This window comes from Aethalodelphis obliquidens, unplaced genomic scaffold (assembly GCF_003676395.1).
Source record: "Aethalodelphis obliquidens isolate GAN/ISIS:26980383/991018 unplaced genomic scaffold, ASM367639v1 scaffold154, whole genome shotgun sequence".
In the NCBI taxonomy this organism is placed as follows: Eukaryota; Metazoa; Chordata; class Mammalia; order Artiodactyla; family Delphinidae; genus Aethalodelphis; species Aethalodelphis obliquidens.
In genome coordinates this window covers 120,655-139,895 of record NW_020838098.1, presented here as the reverse complement: position 1 = coordinate 139,895, position 19,241 = coordinate 120,655, and positions in this window count along the sequence as shown.

Genomic DNA, 19,241 nt, shown 5'->3' with positions numbered 1-19,241 from the left:
CAGTATGGTACTATCACGAAAACAGAAAGATAGATCAATGGAACAGGATAGAAAGCCCAGAGATAAACCCATGCACATATGGTCACCTTATCTTTTTTTTTTTTTAACATCTTTATTGGGGTATAATTGCTTTACAATGGTGTGTTAGTTTCTGCTTTACAACAAAGTGAATCAGTCATACATAAACATATGTTCCCATATATCTTCCCTCTTGCATCTCCCTCCCTCCCACCCTCCCTATCCCACCCCTCCAGGCTGTCACAAAGCACCGAGCCAATATCCCTGTGCCATGCGGCTGCTTCCCACTAGCTATCTACCTTACTACGTTTGTTAGTGTATATATGTCCATGACTCTCTCTCGCCCTGTCACAGCTCACCCTTCCCCCTCCCCATAACCTCAAGTCCGTTCTCTAGGAGGTCTGTGTCTTTATTCCTGCCTTACCTCTTGGTTCTTCATGACATTTTTTTTTCTTAAATTCCATATATATGTGTTAGCATACGGTATTTGTCTTTTTCTTTCTGACTTACTTCACTCTGTATGACAGACTCTAGGTCTATCCACCTACATTACAAATAGCTCAATTTCGTTTCCTTTTATGGCTGAGTAATATTCCATTGTACATATGTGCCACATCTTCTTTACTCATTCATCTGATGATGGGCACTTAGGTTGTTTCCATCTCCAGGCTATTGTAAATAGAGCCGCAATGAACATTTTGGTACCTGACTCTTTTTGAATTTTGGTTTCCTCAGGGTATATGCCCAGTAGTGGGATTGCTGGGTCATATGGTAGTTCTATTTGTAGCTTTTTAAGGAACCTCCATACTGTTCTCCATAGTGGCTGAACCAATTCACATTCCCACCAGCAGTGCAAGAGTGTTCCCTTTTCTCCACACCCTCTCCAGCATTCAATGTTTCTAGATTTTTTGATGATGGCCATTCTGACTGGTGTGAGATGATATCTCATTGTAGTTTTGATTTGCATTTCTCTAATGATTAATGATGTTGAGCATTCTTTCATGTGTTTGTTGGCAGTCTGTATATCTTCTTTGGAGAAATGTCTATTTAGGTCTTCTGCCCATTTTTGGATTGGGTTGTTTGTTTTTTTGTTATTGAGCTGCATGAGCTGCTTATAAATTTTGGAGATTAATCCTTTGTCGGTTGCTTCATTTGCAAATATTTTCTCCCATTCTGAGGGTTGTCTTTTGGTCTTGTTTATGGTTTCCTTTGCTGTACAAAAGCTTTGAAGTTTCATTAGGTCCCATTTGTTTATTTTTGTTTTTATTTCCATTCCTCTAGGAGGTGGGTCAGAAAGGATCTTGCTGTGATTTATGTCATAGAGTGCTCTGCCTATGTTTTCCTCTAAGAGTTTGTTAGTTTCTGGCCTTACATTTAGGTTTTAATCCATTTTGAGCTTATTTTTGTGTATGGTGTTAGGGAGTGATCTAATCTCATACTTTTACATGTACCTGTCCAGGTTTCCGAGCACCAGTTACTGAAGAGGCTGTCCTTTCTCCACTGTACATTCCTGCCACCTTTATCAAAGATAAGGTGTCCATATGTGTGTGAGTTTATCTCTGGGCTTTCTATCCTGTTCCATTGATCTATCTTTCCGTTTTTGTGCCAGTACCATACTGTCTTGATAACTGTAGCTTTGTAGTATAGTCTGAAGTCAGGGAGCCTGATTCCTCCAGTTCCTTTTATCGTTCTCAAGATTGCTTTGGCTGTTCGGGGTCTTTTGTGTTTCCATACAAATTGCAAAAATTTTTTTTTCTAGTTCTGTGAAAAATGCCAGTGGTAGTTTGATAGGGATTGCATTGAATCTATAGATTGCTTTGGGTAGTAGAGTCATTTTCACAATGTTGATTCTTCCAATCCAAGAACATGGTATATCTCTCCATCTATTTGTATCATCTTTAATTTCTTTCATCAGTGTCTTATAATTTTCTGGAAACAGGTCTTTTGTCTCCTTAGGTAGGTTTATTCCTAGATATTTTATTCTTTTTGTTGCAATGGTAAATGGGAGTGTTTTCTTGATTTCACTTTCAGATTTTTCATCATTAGTATATAGGAATGCCAGAGATTTCTGTGCATTAATTTTGTATCCTGCCACTTTACCAAATTCATTGATTAGCTCTACTAGTTTTCTGGTAGCATGTTTAGAATTCTATATGTATAGGATCATGTCATCTGCAAACAGTGACAGCTTTACTTCTTCTTTTCCGATTTGGATTTCTTTTATTTCCTTTTCTTCTCTGATTGCTGTGGCTAAAAGTTCCAAAACTATGTTGAATAAGAGTGGTGAGAGTGGGCAACCTTGTCTTGTTCCTGATCTTAGTGGAAATGCTTTCAGTTTTTCACCATTGAGGATGACGTTTGCTGTGGGCTTGTCATATATGGCCTTTATTATGTTGAGGAAAGTTCCCTCTATGCCTACTTTCTGCAGAGTTTTTATCATAAATGGGTGTTGAATTTTGTCAAAAGCTTTCTCTGCATCTATTGAGATGATCATATGGTTTTTCTCCTTCAATTTGTTAATATGGTTTATCACATTGATAGATTTGCGTATATTGAAGAATCCTTGCATTCCTGGAATAAACCCCACTTGATCATGGTGTATGATCCTTTTAGTGTGCTGTTGGATTCTGTTTGCTAGTATTTTGTTGAGGATTTTTGCATCTATATTCATCAGTGATATTGGCCTGTAGTTTTCTTTCTTTGTGACATCCTTGTCTGGTTTTGGTATCAAAGTGATAGTGGCCTCGTAGAAGGAATTTGGGAGTGTTCCTCCCTCTACTATATTTTGGAAGAGTTTGAGAAGGATAGGTGTTACCTCTTCTCTAAATGTTTGATAGAATTCGCCTGTGAAGCCATCTGGTCCTGGGCATTTGTTTGTTGGAAGATTTTTAATCACAGTTTCAATTTCAGTGCTTGTGATTGGTCTGTTCATATATTCTATTTCTTCCTGATTCAGTCTTGGCAGGTTGTGCATTTCTAAGAATTTGTCCATTTCTTCCAGATTGTCCATTTTATTGGCATAGAGTTGCTTGTAGTAATCTCTCATGATTTCTTTTATTTCTGCAGTGTCAGTTGTTACCTCTCCTTTTTCATTTCTAATTCTATTGATTTGAGTCTTCTCCCTTTTTTTCTTGATGAGTCTGGCTAGTGGTTTATCTATTTTGTTTATCTTCTCAAAGAACCAGCTTTTAGTTTTATTGATCTTTGTTATTGTGTCCTTCATTTCTATTTCATTTATTTCTGATCTGATTTTTATGATTTCTTTCCTTCTGCTAGCTTTCGGGTTTTTTTGTTCTTCTTTCTCTAATTGCTTGAGGTGCAAGGTTAGGTTGTTTATTCAAGATGTTTCCTGCTTCTTAAGGTGGGCTTGTATTGCTATAAACTTCCCCCTTAAAACTGCTTTTGCCGCATCCCATAGGTTTTGGGTCGTTGTGTCTCCATTGTCATTTGTTTCTAGGTATTTTTTGATTTCCTCTTTGATTTCTTCAGTGATCACTTCATTATTAAGTAGTGTATTGTTTAGCCTCCATGTGTTTGTATTTTTTACAGATCTTTTCCTGTAATTGATATCTAGTCTCATGGTGTTGTGGTCAGAAAAGATACTTGATACAATTTCAATTTTCTTAAATTTACCAAGGGTTGATTTGTGACCCAAGATATGATCTATCCTGGAGAATGTTCCATGAGCACTTGAGAAAAATATCTATTCTGTTGTTTTTGGATGGAGTGTCCTATAAATATCAATTAAGTCCATCTTGTTTAATGTATCATTTAAAGCTTGTGTTTTCCTATTTATTTTCATTTTGGATGATCTGTCCATGGGTGAAAGTGGGGTGTATAAGCCCCTACTATGAATGTGTTACTGTCGATTTCCCCTTTTATGGCTGTTAGTATTTTCCTTATGTATTGAGGTGCTCCTATTTGGGGTGCATATTTACAATTGTTATATCTTCTTCTTGGATCGATCCCTTGATCACTATGTAGCGTCCTTGTCTCTTTTAATAGTCCTTATTTTAAAGTCTATTTTGTCTGATATGAGAATTGCTACTCCAGCTTTCTTTTGGCTTCCATTTGCATGGAATATCTTTTTCCATCCCCTTACTTTCAGTCTGTATGTGTCTCTAGGTCTGAAGTGGGTCTCTTGTAGACAGCATATATAAGGGTCTTGTTTTTGTATCCATTCAGCTAACCTGTGTCTTTTGGTGGGAGCATTTAGTCCATTTACATTTAAGGTAATTATCGATATGTATGTTCCTATTCCCATTTTGTAAATTGTTTTGGGTTCGTTATTATAGGTCTTTTCCTTCTCTTGTGTTTCTTGCCTAGAGAAGATCCTTTAGCATTTGTTCTAAAGCTCGTTTGGTGGTGCTGAACTCTCTCAGCTTTTGCTTGTCCGTAAAGGTTTTAATTTCTCCGTCAAATCTGAATGAGATCCTTGCTGGGTAGAGTAGTCTTGGCTGCAGGTTTTTCTCCTTCATCACTTTCAGTATGTCCTGCCACTCCCTTCTGGCTTGTAGGGTTTCTGCTGAGAGATCAGCTGTTAACCTTATGGGGATTCCCTTGTGTGTTATTTGTTGGTTTTCCCTTGCTGCTTTTAATATGCTTTCTTTGTAGTTAATTTTTGACAGTTTGATTAATATGTGTCTTTGCATATTTCTCCTTGGATTTATCCTGTATGGGACTCTCTGTGCTTCCTGGACTTGATTAACTATTTCCTTTCCCATATTAGGGAAGTTTTCAACTATAATCTCTTCAAATATCTTCTCAGTCCCTTTCTTTTTCTCTTTTTCTTCTGGAACCCCTATAATTCGAATGTTGGTGCGTTTAATGTTGTCCCAGAGGTCTCTCAGACTGTCCTCATTTCTTTTCATTCTTTTTTCTTTATTCTGCTCTGCAGTAGTTATTTCCACTATTTTATCTTCCAGGTCACTTATCCGTTCTTCTGCCTCAGTTATTCTGCTATTGATCCCATCTAGAGTACTTTTAATTTCCTTTATTGTGTTGTTCATCGTTGCCTGTTTCATCTTTATTTCTTCTAGGTCCTTGTTAACTGTTTCTTGCATTTTGTCCATTCTATTTCCAAGATTTCAGATCATCCTTACTATCATTATTCTGAATTCTTTTTCAGGTAGACTGCCTATTTCCTCTTCATTTGTTAAGTCTGGTGCATTTTTATCTTGCTCCTTTATCTGCTGTGTGTTTTTCTGTCTTCTCATTTTGCTTATCTTACTGTGTTTGGGGTCTACTTTTTGCAGACTGCAGGTTCGTAGTTCCTGCTGTTTTTGATGTCTGTCTCCAGTGGCTAAGGTTGGTTCAGTGGGTTGTGTAGGTTTCCTGGTGGAGGGGACTAGTGCCTGTGTTGTGGTGGAAGAGGCTGGATCTTGTCTCTCTAGTGGGCAGGTTCACGTCTGGTGGTGTGTTTTGGGGTGTCTGTGGCCTTATTATGATATTAGGCAGCCTCTCTGCTAATGGGTGGGGTTGTGTTCCTGTTTTGATAGTTGTTTGGCATAGGTTGTCCAGCACTGTGGCTTGCTGGTCGTTGAGTGAAGCTGGGTTCTGGTGTTAAGATGGAGGTCTCTGGGAGATTTTTGCCGTTTGATATTATGTGGAGCTGGGAGGTCTCTTGTTGACCAGTGTCCTGAAGTTGGCTCTCCTACCTCAGAGGCAGAGCCCTGACTCCTGGCTGGAGCACCAAGAGCCTTTCATCCACACGGCTCAGAATAAAAGGGAGAAAAAGTAGAGGGAATTAGTAGAAGTATGAGGAAAGAAAGAAGGAAAGGAGGGAAGGAAGGAAGGAAGGAAGGTAGAAAGAAAGAAGCAAAGAAGGAAAGAAGGGAAGAAGGAAAGAAAGGAGGGAGGGAGGGAGGGAGGAAGGAAGGAGGGAAAGATGGAAAAAAGACAGAAGAAAGAAGATACAGTAAAAAGAAAATAAAGTATAATAAAGTTATTGAATTAAAAAATTCTTATTTAGAAAAAAAAAGGGACAGATAGAACCTTAGGATAAATGTTGGAAGCAAAGCTATACAGACAAAATCTTACACAGAAGCATACACATACACCCTCACTAAAAGAGGTAAAGGAGGAAACATCATAAATCTTGCTGTCAGTTACCACCTCCTCAATTTCGGATGATTTGCTGTCTAAAGGAGGGAAGGAAGGAAGGAAAGAAAGGAAGAAAGAACGAACGAAGGTAAAGTATAATAACATTATTAAAATTAAAATTGATTATTAAGAAAAAAAATTTTTTAAAAAAACCATGGACGGATAGAACCCTAGGACAAATGGTGGAAGCAAGACTATACAGACAAGATCTCACACAGAAGCATACACATACACATTCACAAAAAGAGGAATAGGGAAAAAAAATCATAGATCTTGCTCCTAAAGTCCACTTCCTTAATTTGGGATGATTGGTTGTCTATTCAGGTATTCCACAGATGCAGGGTATATCAAGTTGATTGTGGAGCTTTAATCCGCTGCTTCTGAGGCTGCTGGGAGAGATTTCCCTTTCCCTTCTTTGTTCTCACAGCTCACAGGGGCTCAGCTTTGGATTTGGCCCTGCCTCTGCGTGTAGGTCGCTGGAGCGTGTCTGTTTTTTGCTCAGACAGGACGGGGTTAAAGGAGCCGCTGATTCGGGGGCTCTGGCGCACTCAGGCTGGCTGGGAGGGAGGGGCACGGAGTGCGGGGCGGGCCTGCGGCGGCAAAGTCCTGCGTGACTTTGCACCAGCCTGAGGCCCGCCATGCGTTCTCCCGGGGAAGTTGTCCCTGGATCCCGGGAACCTGGCATGGCGGGCTGCACAGGCTCCGCGGGTCCGTGTTTTTAGCCGCGGCTCGTGCCTGTCTCTGGAGTTCCTTTAAGCAGCGTTCTTAAACCCCTCTCCTCACGCACCAGGAAACAAAGAGGGAAGAAAAAGTCTCTTGCCTCTTCAGCAGGTGCAGACATTTCCCCGGATTCCCTCCCGGCTAGCCGTGGTACACTAACTCCTTCAGGCTATGTTCAAGCTGCCAACCCCAGTCCTCTCCCTGAGCTCCGTCCGAAACCGAAACCCGCGCCTCAGAGCCTCAGCTCCCAGCCCTGCCCGCCCCGGCGGGTGAGCAGACAAGCCTCTCGGGCTGGTGAGTGTCGGTCGACACCGATCCTCTGTGCGGGAATCTCCACGCTTTGTCCTCCGCACCCGTTGCTGTGCACTCCTCCACGGCTTCGAAGCTCCCCCCTCCGCCTCCCGCAGTCTCCGCCTTCGAAGGGGCTTCCTAGTGTGTGGAAACTTTTCCTCCTTCACAGCTCCCTCCCACTGGTGCAGGTGCTGTCCCTATTCTTTTGTCTCTGTTTTTTCTTTTCTTTTGCCCTACCCAGGTACATGCGGACTTTCTTTCCTTTTGGGAGGTCTGAGGTCTTCTGCCAGCCTTCAGTAGGTGTTCTGTAGGAGTTGTTCCACGTGTAGATGTATTTCTGGTGTATCTGTGGGGAGGAAGGTGATCTCTGCGTCTTACTCTTCCACCATCTTCAAGGTCCCCCCGATCATCTTATCTTTGATAAAGGAGGCAGGAAAGTACAGAGGAGAAAGGACAGCCTCTTCAATAAGTGGTGCTGGGAAACTGGACAGGTACATGTAAAAGTATGAGATTAGATCACTCCCTAACACCATACACAAAAATAAGCTCAAAACCGATTAAAGACCTAAATATAAGGCCAGAAACTATCAAACTCTTAGAGGAAAACATAGGCAGAACACTCTATGACATAAATCACAGCAAGATCCTTTTTGACCCACCTCCTAGAGAAATGGAAATAAAAACAAAAATAAACAAATGGGACCTAATGAAACTTCAAAGCTTTTGCACAGCAAAGGAAACCATAAACAAGACCAAAAGACAACCCTCAGAATGGGAGAACATATTTGTAAATAAAGCAACTGACAAAAGGTTAATCTCCAAAATTTTTCAGCAGCTCATGCAGCTCAAGAACAAAAAAGCAAAAAACCCAATCCAAAAATGGGCAGAAGACCTAAATAGACATTTCTCCAAAGAAGATATACAGACTGCCAAGAAACACATGAAAGAATGCTCAACATCATTAATCATTAGAGAAATGCAAATCAAAACTACAATGAGAAATCATCTCACACCAGTCAGAATGGCCATCATCAAAAAGTCTAGAAACAATAAATGCTGGAGAGGGTGTGGAGAAAAGGGAACACTCTTGCATTGCTGGTTGGAATGTGAGTTGTCACAGCCACTATGGAGAACAGTATGGAGGTTCCTTAAGATCTACAAATAGAACTACCATATGACCCAGCAGTCCCACTACTGGGCATATACCCTGAGATTATCAAAATTCAAAAAGAGTCATGTACGAAAATGTTCATTGCAGCTCTATTTACAATAGCCCAGAGATGGAAACAACCTAAGTGTCCATCATCAGATGAATGGATAAAGAAGATGTGGCACATATATACAATGGAATATTACTCAGGCATAAAAATAAACGAGGGCTTCCCTGGTGGCGCAGTGGTTGAGGGTCCGCCTGCCGATGCAGGGGACACGGGTTCATGCCCCAGTCTGGGAAGATCCCACATACCGCAGAGCGGCTGGGCCCGTGAGCCATGGCCGCCCCTGCGCGTCCGGAGCCTGTGCTCCGCAACGGGAGAGGCCACAGCAGTGAGAGGCCCGCGTACCGCAAAAAATCAAAACAAAACAAAAACAAACAAACAAACAAAAAATAAATGAAATTGAGCTATTTTTAATGAGGTGGATAGACCTAGAGTCTCTCATACAGAGTGAAGTAAGTCAGAAAGAGAAAAACAAATACCGTATGCTAACACATATATATGGAATTTAAGAAATAAAAAAAAATGTCATGAAGAACCTAGGGGTAAGTCAGGAATAAAGGAACAGACCTACAAGAGAATGGACTTGAGGATATGGGGAGGGTGAAGGGTAAGCTGTGACAAAGAGAGAGAGTGGCATGAACATATATACACTACCAATCGTAAAATAGATCGCTAGTGGATAGCAGCCGCATAGCATAGGGAGATCAGCTCGGTACTTTGTGACACCTAGAGGGGTGGGATGGGGAGGGTGGGAGGGCGGGAGATGCAAGAGGGAAGAGATATGGGAACACATGTATATGTATAACTGATTCACTTTGTTATAAAGCAGAAATTAACACACCATTATAAAGCAATTATACTCCAATAAAGATGTAAAAAAATAAAGTATTTAAAAAAACATAAAGGGGGAAGGAGTGTAGCCCAGGGTCAAAAAAAAATAAAACTACATTGCTCACTAACGCTTTTATGTGAAAGTGAACTCTCCTGCGTGAACGTGAAGGTGTAGTCATGTCCTGTGTCTAGGTTGATGTGAGGTGGGAAGCTGGAGATGAGAGCACAGGAAACCCTGAGAATGCAAATATCTAGGAGTTAGCAAAAATTTCTGGAAGAACTCCAGATTTTCAAAGCCTATATAATTGGTAGGATTGAAGCGCAGGTGACCAAGGGGGTAATGGACAACCCAGCTACTATCTGTGTTATAGGAGGAATAATAGAAAATAACACCACAGTGTATCTATGATATGATAAAATGATGGAATTGGAAAAATACTATGGTTCAGAGAAAGATGGAGGGATCTAGAAGACCCAGGAAAGACTGGAGGGATCTACCAGGCTGGATGCTGTGAAGAGGAATTGTGAGTTCATCTTCCTCTTTAAGGGCCCTCTCCCACCCTCAAGAACACTGTCACTGTTCCATAGCTCCATGAAGGGGTCATATTCTCAGTGCTTAGTTGTTTGAGCCTGAGGTGCACTTCAGATAAACTCTGCTTTCAGATGCATCTCAGTGTGTCTTGGGGCACTAGTTGCATTTCATACTTTCTGTATAGTATGGGGTTCATTTTTCCATTCCTGTACTATTTACAGAGAAAACAAAAACTTACTAACATTTAGGAAAAATAGACACATCAATTTGGCAAAGGAACCCTAAGGTCAGCCACCAGTAGAGAATAACCTTTTCCTCCTCCTCTTCCTACTTTTCTAAATCAATTATGTTGGCTTAGAGAGCCACCTAAGATGGAAACTCTCAGGGAGGGTTAGAATGTGGGTAACAGGGGAGGGCTTGAAGCTCACAGACCATCTATCTGTCTGTGATAGAAGGCTCCATGGTAAAACCCTGAACACAGTGAGTCACTGGCCAGGGATTGGATTATTAATAGAGTTCAGGATTCTTATAGGAGGACCGAGTCCCTCAACTCTTATTCACCAGTCATGGTTCCACCTCAGGTATCTCTGGGCCATGGCTTCCCTTTGTGTTAGGGCTGATGTGGGGAACAATGCTCCGAGCCTTTGAAAGCCGTGAATCAGATGCTGAGCCCGAGCTCTGTTAGCAGGGGAAAGTCCTATGTGAAGGCATACACATGCGCCTGAAGTTCTGGAAATTAGTGCCCTTTATCTGCAGAGGATAAGGACTGAAAAAAATCAATTGAGCATGACATACGGAAAATCCTTCTTGAAATTTTCAAAGAAGGAAAAATAGAACATATTTTTATCCACTTTAAAGTGACTAACAGGGATGGATCACAGAGCTCTATTAATTTAATATGGAAAATCAGATTATTCTATGAATAAATGAATGTCTATGGCTTGCCCAGAGAGAAAAAAGTGAAACTTCAATCCTAGCCTCTCACTCTAGTCTTTCAAGATCAGTGCAGAGTCAAAAAGAGGAACAAAGGTATAGAATTAAAAGGTAAGGCTTTGTCTAGTCAACCCTGGGCTACTCAAAGTTTAACCTTAATCTCACCTTTCCATGAGGGCCCAGTCCACAATCTCTAAGGATGTACTCAGTTGTTTGAGCCTGAGTTGCACTTCAGAGCACGTCTCTACTAGGAAACAGAGCTCTCAGAGAGGAGGCTCACAAGAAGGATTCATATTCCCTGTTCTGCCCACCCACCCAAATGAAAGAATGATGGAGCTGGGCCATGGGTCTTGGCCACTGGTGGTGGTGTGAGATATATTGGAACCACTGGTTGGTTTTGGAGACAGAACTCCTGGATCCTGATTTTGGACAAGCTATTTCACTTCCCCAAGTTTCAAGTTCCTCCTCAGAGGTAATACCTGGCCTCCATACCTCAGAGCATTGCTGTGAGGATCACATGAGTTCTGTGAACTAAGCACCGAACTATTTCCTTCCCTGAAACAGTCCTAGGCCAGGGCACTCAGTCCTTTCCCACCCAGATGATGAGGCTTTGCTGGAACTGGCAGCACAAGTATCTTCCAAGAATGAGGGATAGATTCTCAGTTAACATTGCTACTGGGATATCATTGCTTTTAGGTTCTCTCAGTGAACAGAAAAAGTTAAAAAAAATTAACCATGAGTTCATATTGGTATGTACAATTCAAATTTAACACCAGTTTTTTTGTTGTTTTTTTTTTAAACCTGTTTATTGGAGTATAATTGCTTTACATTGTTGTGTTAGTTGCTGCTGTATAGCAAAGTGAATCAGCTATACGTTTACATATATCCCCATATCCCCTCCGTCTTGCGTTTCCCTCCCACCCTCCCTATCCCACCTCTCTAGGTGGACACAAAACACTGAACTGATCTCCCTGTGTTATGTGGCTGCTTCCCACTAGCTATCTATTTTACATTTGGTAGTGTATATATGTCCATGCCACTCTCTCACTTCGTCCCAGCTTACCTTTTGCCCTCCCCGTGTCCTCAAGTCCATTCTCTACATCTGCGTCTTTATTCCTGTCCTGCCCCTAGGTTCTTCAGAACCTTTTCTTTTCTTTTTTTAGATTCTATTTATATGTGTTAGCATACAGTATTTGTTCTTCTCTTTCTGACTTACTTCACTCTGTATGCCAGACTTCTTTTCATGGCCGAGTAATATTCCATATAACACTGGGTTTTTACTTTATATCTCATTTATCTAGCAATGAAAATTTTGGATCTTAGTAACATTATTGCTCTTATCCATTCTATCCACACACACACACACACACATATATATATATATATATATGATGTAATCTTAAAATTATAATACAAATAGTATTCCTAATAATAAAACTACTGAGTGAAGTTTCAAGTTGTTTGCAATTCTTTTTTCCTTAGAATATACCCCACCAAGAAGATATATCAGAAGAGCATGTTCCAAAATCACTTGAAATAATTCTTTTCTCTGTGTCATTATAGAACCCATTTTATAAAGACTTAAGGTTGTTTGAATTCATTCTCAATTTTAGGATTAGCTTTATTTTCCCTGTATTGTTTTACAAAAACTGTAAAACATTTACATGGGTCAAAGTTGAAAATAAGTAAATTATACTCAGAGAAGTCTCACTCCCAACTCTTTCATTTGATTCATAACTAGCTTTTACTTATTCTCTCAAGATGTAGAAGGAATGTGAGGAGAAAGGAAGAATAGGAACTTTGTAGAAAGAGACTATGGTTTAAATCCATTTACTGTTTGAATTTGGGCATTTCCTACTTGTTGAGACTTGATTTCTTCAGGTGAAAATGAGAGTAATAATACCCATCTCCTAGAAATATCCTACAGATTAAATTAGATAACATATGTGAATTGCCCGGTCCATAATAAGTACTCAAAATATAACAGCTATTTAGTATATTCTATCTGAAGAGCTTAAAGTAACTTAGAAATCTTAGACCACCTTGTCACCCAATTTTGGTGCCCTTTTAAAAATCCTTTTACATAATGTAGAAATAATAATAATATATGATAATACTTTCGGACAGAACTCCAAAGATATAAACAAAAACCTATATCTGAAGAGATATAAAAGTAACTGTGTTATTTAGTAGAACCCAAAATACCAGATTTGTTTGGTTGGCAGTAGTGAGGTAGACTACCAAGAAAGATATGAAAAGGAAGGAAGCTCAAAAGAGACTATGTTATGGACTGAATGTTTGTGTTCCCCCAAAATTCCTGTGTTGAAACTCTAGCCCACAATGTGATAGTGTTAGGAGGTGGAACCTTTAGGAGGTGATTAGGATTAGATGAGGTTATAAGGGTGGCACCCTTGTGAATGGCATTAGGGCCCTCATAAGAGTCCCTAGAAAGATTGCTTCCTGTCTCTCTTTTCTGTCATGTGAAGACACAGCAAGAAGATGGCTATCTATGAACCAGGAAACAGGTTCTCACCAGACACCAAATCTGCTGGCACCTTGATCTTGGACTTCACAGCCTGTGAAATAAATGTTTGTTGTTTAAGCCACCCGGGCTAAGGCATTTTTGTTATAGCAGCCCAAACAGACTAAGACAGTCTGTTTGAAATAAGTATATAGAAGCAGAAAAAAACATCTGCTATATAACTAAATGAAAGTGGGAAAAATTCCTTAGCAAATGAGATCTATTTACAATAGCCAGGACATGGAAGCAACCTAAGTGTCCATTGACAGATGAATGGATAAGGAAGATGTGGCACATATATACAATGGAATATTACTCAGCCATAAAAAGAAATGAAACTGAGTTATTTGTAGTGAGGTGGATGGACGTACATACATACAGAGTGAAGTAAGTCAGAAAGAGAAAAACAAATACCGTATGCTAACACATATATATGGAATCTAAAAAAAAATGGTTCTGATGAACCTAGGGGCAGGACAGGAATAAAGACACAGACGCAGAGAATGGACTTGAGGACACAGGGAGGGGGAAGAGTAAGCTGGGACGAAGTGAGAGAGTAGGATTGACATGTATACACTATCAAATGTAAAGCAGATAGCTAGTGGGAAGCAGCTGCATAGCACAGAGAGGTCAGCTTGGTGCTTTATGACCACCTAGAGGGGTGGGATAGGGAGGGTGGGAGGGAGATACAAGAGGGAGGAGATATGGGGATATATGTATACATATAGCTGATTCACTTTGTGATACAGCAGAAACCAACACACCATTGTAAAGCAATTATACTCTAATAAAGGTGATAAGAAAATTTAAAACAAAATAATTACCTTTGTGTAAAGTTTCAGAGGGGTTGAAAGTCAAATATGTAATGGAAAAATATGTACCATGCAAACAGTACACATAAGAAAACTGAGCCAGCAAATTCATACTGTAAAAAATTGACTTCATGACAAGGATTATAACCAGAGAAAAGAAGAGCACATAACAAAAAAATGGCCAGTTCATTTGGGAATATATAACAATTAAAACATTATAAATGTATATGCTCCTAATAACAAGGTTTCGAAAACATGAAGCAAAAACTGACAGTGAACTACAGTGACAGAACTACAGTGAAAACAGACAAATCCATAATCATAGCTGGAGATTTTAACACCTATCTCTCAGTAAGTGATAGAACAACCAGAGAAGATAGTAAGGGTATAAAAGACCTGATAGAATTATCAACCACCTTGAACCAGTTGACATTTAAAGAACACCACACAGTATATGTATAGCTGATTCACTTTGTTATAAAGCAGAAACTAACACACCATTGTATAAAGATGTTAAAAAAAATAAAAAATAAAATAAAATTACTTGTACTTGGGGAAAAAAATAATAATGATAAAAATAAAGAACACCACACATAAGAATGGCAGAAACACATTCTTTCCAAGTGTACCTGGAAGCCTAACAGGCCGACCATATGCTTGAAAATAAAAAATGTTTCAATAAATTTAAAAGGATTGACATCTTACAGAGTCCATTCTCTGATCACAAAATTATTAAATTAGGAGTCAGTAACTCTAAGATATTTAGAAATTTAACTACTCAGTTCTAAAGAAACCATGGATAAAAGAAGAAATCACAAGGACGATTAGAAGATACATTGACTTATGCTCATAATGATATATCAAATTTTGTGGGATGTAGCTAAGGAGGTTCTTGGAGGGAAATTTATGGTTTTAAATATTCAGATTAGAAAAGAAAAAAGGTTTACAATCAATCTAAGGTTCTACTTTAAGAATCTAGAAGAAGATGAGCAAATTAAACCCAAAGTAAATAGATGGTAGGTAATTATAAAGGTAAGAACAGATATAAATGAAACAGAAAACAGACAATAGCTTAAATTAACAAGGCAAAAATTTGGTTTTCTGAAAAAAATTAAAAATATTGATAAATCCCTAGCAAGACTGACTAAGAAAATTGCCAGTATCTACAATAAATGACCTTATGGATGTTACATGAATAATGACAGAATATTATGAACTAATTTATGACAATATATCCAATAACTTAAATGAAATAGAACAAATTCTTGAAAAACGAAACTTACCCAAACTGGCATAAGACGAAATAAAAAATAAGAGTAGTTCTATATCTTTTGAAGACATTGAGTTTGATATCATAATCTTTTCCTCAAATAGAACTCCAGAAACAAATAATTAGCTGGTGAATTCTATCAAACGTTTATTAAATAAACAATACCAACCCTACCAAACCTCCTCAAGAAAACAGATGAACAGACAACTCCCATCTTGTTTTTATGAGGTCAGGAGAATCCTGAAACCAAAACCTGACAGAGACGTACCCATCCCACCCCCCAAAAAAACATCAGTAACCAATAACCCTCATTAACATAGATGTAAGTTTTTTCACAAAATATCTGTAATCCAAATCCAACAATATATGAAAAGGACAATGCATTTTGACCAAATGAGGATTATCTCAGAAATGTAACTTTTAGCATTCAATTATCAATCAATGTAACACGTCATATCAACAGAATAAAGGAGAAAAGGAATCATCTCAATAGGTGCAGAAAGAACATCTTACAAAATTCAACATCCATATATATATGAACTCTCAGCAAACCAGAAGTAGAGGGAAAACCCCTCAACCTGATAAAGGCATCTATAAAAATCCTAATGTTAACATCATACTTAATGATGACATAGTTGTTGCTTTCCCCCAACACTGGGAACACACAAGGATGTGCACGCTACTTTATTTCTAAAATAAAAAAAAGAACTGTAAATAAGTATTTAACTCTAGTTTGTTGGTTTGCTTTTCATTGTGGCACAGGTTAGCAGTTCCAAAACCATTTTTTGTATTGAAGACTTGAAGAAAAGAATAAATACATTGAGAATAATGGGAAGAAGGAGCTACAAATACAGAAAGTGAGAAGCATGCATTACATACAGCCTGTAGTTTTTGACTGGAAGTGCATGTATCAGTTTTAAAACATGGTTTTTAACACTGACAAAAATAAATATCCGTGTCTATGTTTTAACAGAGATAGAAATAGAGATATACAAGCACACATGTGTTTTCCACTAAAAGGAACTAAGACCCCTTGGAGAAAAGAAAGATTGCAGGGCTGGGACAGGAAAAGTACAGGGGGAACCTGGAACATCTGATTCAATCAGCTAGGCAAGCAAGTGCTCAGGGAGTGACTGGCTCAGGCCAAATTACACAGGAGTTATGATGAAGGGGCTCAGGCTAGACAAACCTGGAACAATTTGAATGTGAAAATAACTTCAGATATTATAGTTACAGTCAGTGTTTATAACTAAACAATATATCATATCGCATTGAATAATAAAAGTACGTATGAGGCCATACTGACATAAATAAACCAGTGAACAGATAAATAAAAGGGGAGGAAAAGAAAGGCCTTTTTAACCATAATATGCAAAGAAAAGGGGTAGGTGAGAAAGAGAGAGAGAGGGAGAGAGAGAAAGAAAAAAGAAGGAAGGAAGGAAAGAAGAAAGAAGGAAAGAAAATAGAATTAAGAAATCAATTGATAATAAATTAGTAGGTGAGGGGACAAGGGGAAGATGGCAGAAGAGTAAGACGCGGAGATCACCTTCCTCCCCACAGATACACCAGAAATACATCTACACGTGGAACAACTCCTACAGAACACCTACTGAACGCTGGCAGAACACCTCAGACCTCCCAAAAGGCAAGAAACTCCCCACGTACCAGGGTAGGGCAAAAGAAAAAAGAATAAACAGAGACAAAAGGATAGGGACGGGACCTGCACCAGTGGGAGGGAGCTGTGAAGGAGGAAAGGTTTCCACACACTAGGAAGCCCTTCACGGGCGGAGACTGCAGGTGGCAGAGGGGGAAAGATTCGGAGCAGCGGAGGAGAGCACATCAACAGGGATGCGGAGGGCAAAGTGGAGAGATTCCCGCACAGAGGATCGGTGCCGACCGGCACTCACCAGCCGGAGAGGCTTGTCTGCTCCCCCGCCGGGGCGGGCGGGGCTGGGAGCTGAGGCTCGGGCTTCCGGTCAGAGCACAGGGAGAGGACTGGGGTTGGCGGCGTGAACACAGCCTGCAGGCGGTTAGTGCACCACGGTTAGCCGGGGTGGAGTCCAGGGAAAAGTCTGGACCTGCCGAAGAGGCAAGAGACTTTTTCTTCCCTCTTTGCTCCTGGTGTGCGAGGAGAGGGGATTAAGAGCACTGCTTAAAAGAGCTCTAGAGACGGGTGTGAGCTGCGGCTAAAAGCGCGGACCCCGGAGACAGGCATAAGATGCTAAGGCTGCTGCTGCCGCAACTAAGAAGCCTGTGTGCGAGCACAGTTCACTATCCACAGCCCCCTTCCAGGGACCCTGTTCAGCCTGCCACTGCCAGGGTCCCGGGATCCAGGGACAACTTCCCCGGGAGAACTCACAGAGTGCCTCAGGCTGGTGCAGCGTCACGCCGGCCTCTGCCGCTGCAGGCTCGCCCAGCACTCCATAGCCCTCCCTCCCCCCTGCCTGAGTGAGCCAGAGTCCCCGAAGCAGCTGCTCCTTTAACCCCGTCCTATCTGAGCGAAGAACAGACGTCCTCTGGCGACCTACATGCAGAGGCGGAGCCAACTCCAAAGCTGAGACCTGGGAACTGAGAGACAAAGAGAAAGGGAAATCTCTCCCAGCAGACTAAGATGCAGTGGATTAAAGCTCCACAATCAACTTGATGTACCCTGCATCTGTGGAATACATGAATAGACAAGAAATCATCCCAAATTGAGGTGGTGGACTTTGAGAGCAAGATTTAATATTTTTCCCCTTTTCCTCTTTTTGTGAGTGTGTATGTGTATGCTTCTGTGTGAGATTTTGTCTGTATAGCTTTGCTTTCACCATTTGTCCTAGGGTTCTATCCATCCGTTTTTTCTGTTTGTTTTAGTGTTTTAAAATTTTTTTCTTAATAATTATTTCTCATTTTAACAACATTATTTTATCTTACATTATTTTATTTTACTTTACCTACTTTCTTTCTTTCTTTCCTTCCCTCCTTTAGACAACGAATCATCCAAAATTGAGGAGGTGGACTTTGAGAGCAAAATTTATGATATTTCCCCCTTTTCCTCTTTTTGTGAGTGTGTATGCATATGCTGCTGTGTGAGAATTTGTCTTTATAGCTTGGCTTCCACCATTTATCCTAGGGTTATATCCGTACATTAAAAAAAATTTTTTTTTCTTAATAATTATTTTTTATTTAAATAATTGTATTTTACCTTACTTTATTTTACTTTATCTTCTTTCTTTCTTTTTTCCTTCCTTCCTTCCTTCCTTCCTTCCTTCCTCCCTCCCTCTCTCCTTTCTTTCTTTCTTTCTTTCTTTCTTTCTTCCTTTCTACTTCTACTAATTCTTTCTACTTTTTCTCCCTTTTATTCTGAGCTGTTTGGATGAAAGCCTCTTGACACTGCAGCCAGGAGTCACTGCTGTGCCTCTGAGGTGGGAGAGCCAACTTCAGGACACTAGTCCACAAGAGACCTCCCAGCTCCACATAATATCAAATGGCAAAAGTCTCCCAGAGATCTCAATCTCAACAGCAGCACCCAGCTTCACTCAACGACCAGCAAGCTAGAGTGATGGACACCCTATGACAGAAAACTAGCAAGACAGGAACACAAAACCACCCATTACCAGAGAGGCTGCCTAAAATCATAAAAAGTCCACAGAGACACCAAAACACACCACCAGATGTGGACCTGCCCACCAGAAAGACAAGATCCAGCCTCACCCAACAGAACAAAGGCACAGTACCCTCCACCAGGAAGCCTACACTACTCACTAAATGAACGTTAGCCACTGGGGACAGACACCAAAAACAACGGGAACGAGGAACCTGCATCCTGCAAAAAGGAGACCCCTAACACAGTAAGATAAGCAAAATGAGAAGACAGAAAAACACACAGCAGATGAAGGAGCAAGATAAAAACCCAGCAGACCTAACAAATGAAGAGGAAATAGGCAGTCTAACTGAAAAAGAATTCAGAATAATGATAGTCAAGATTATCCAAAATCTTGGAAATAAAATAGAC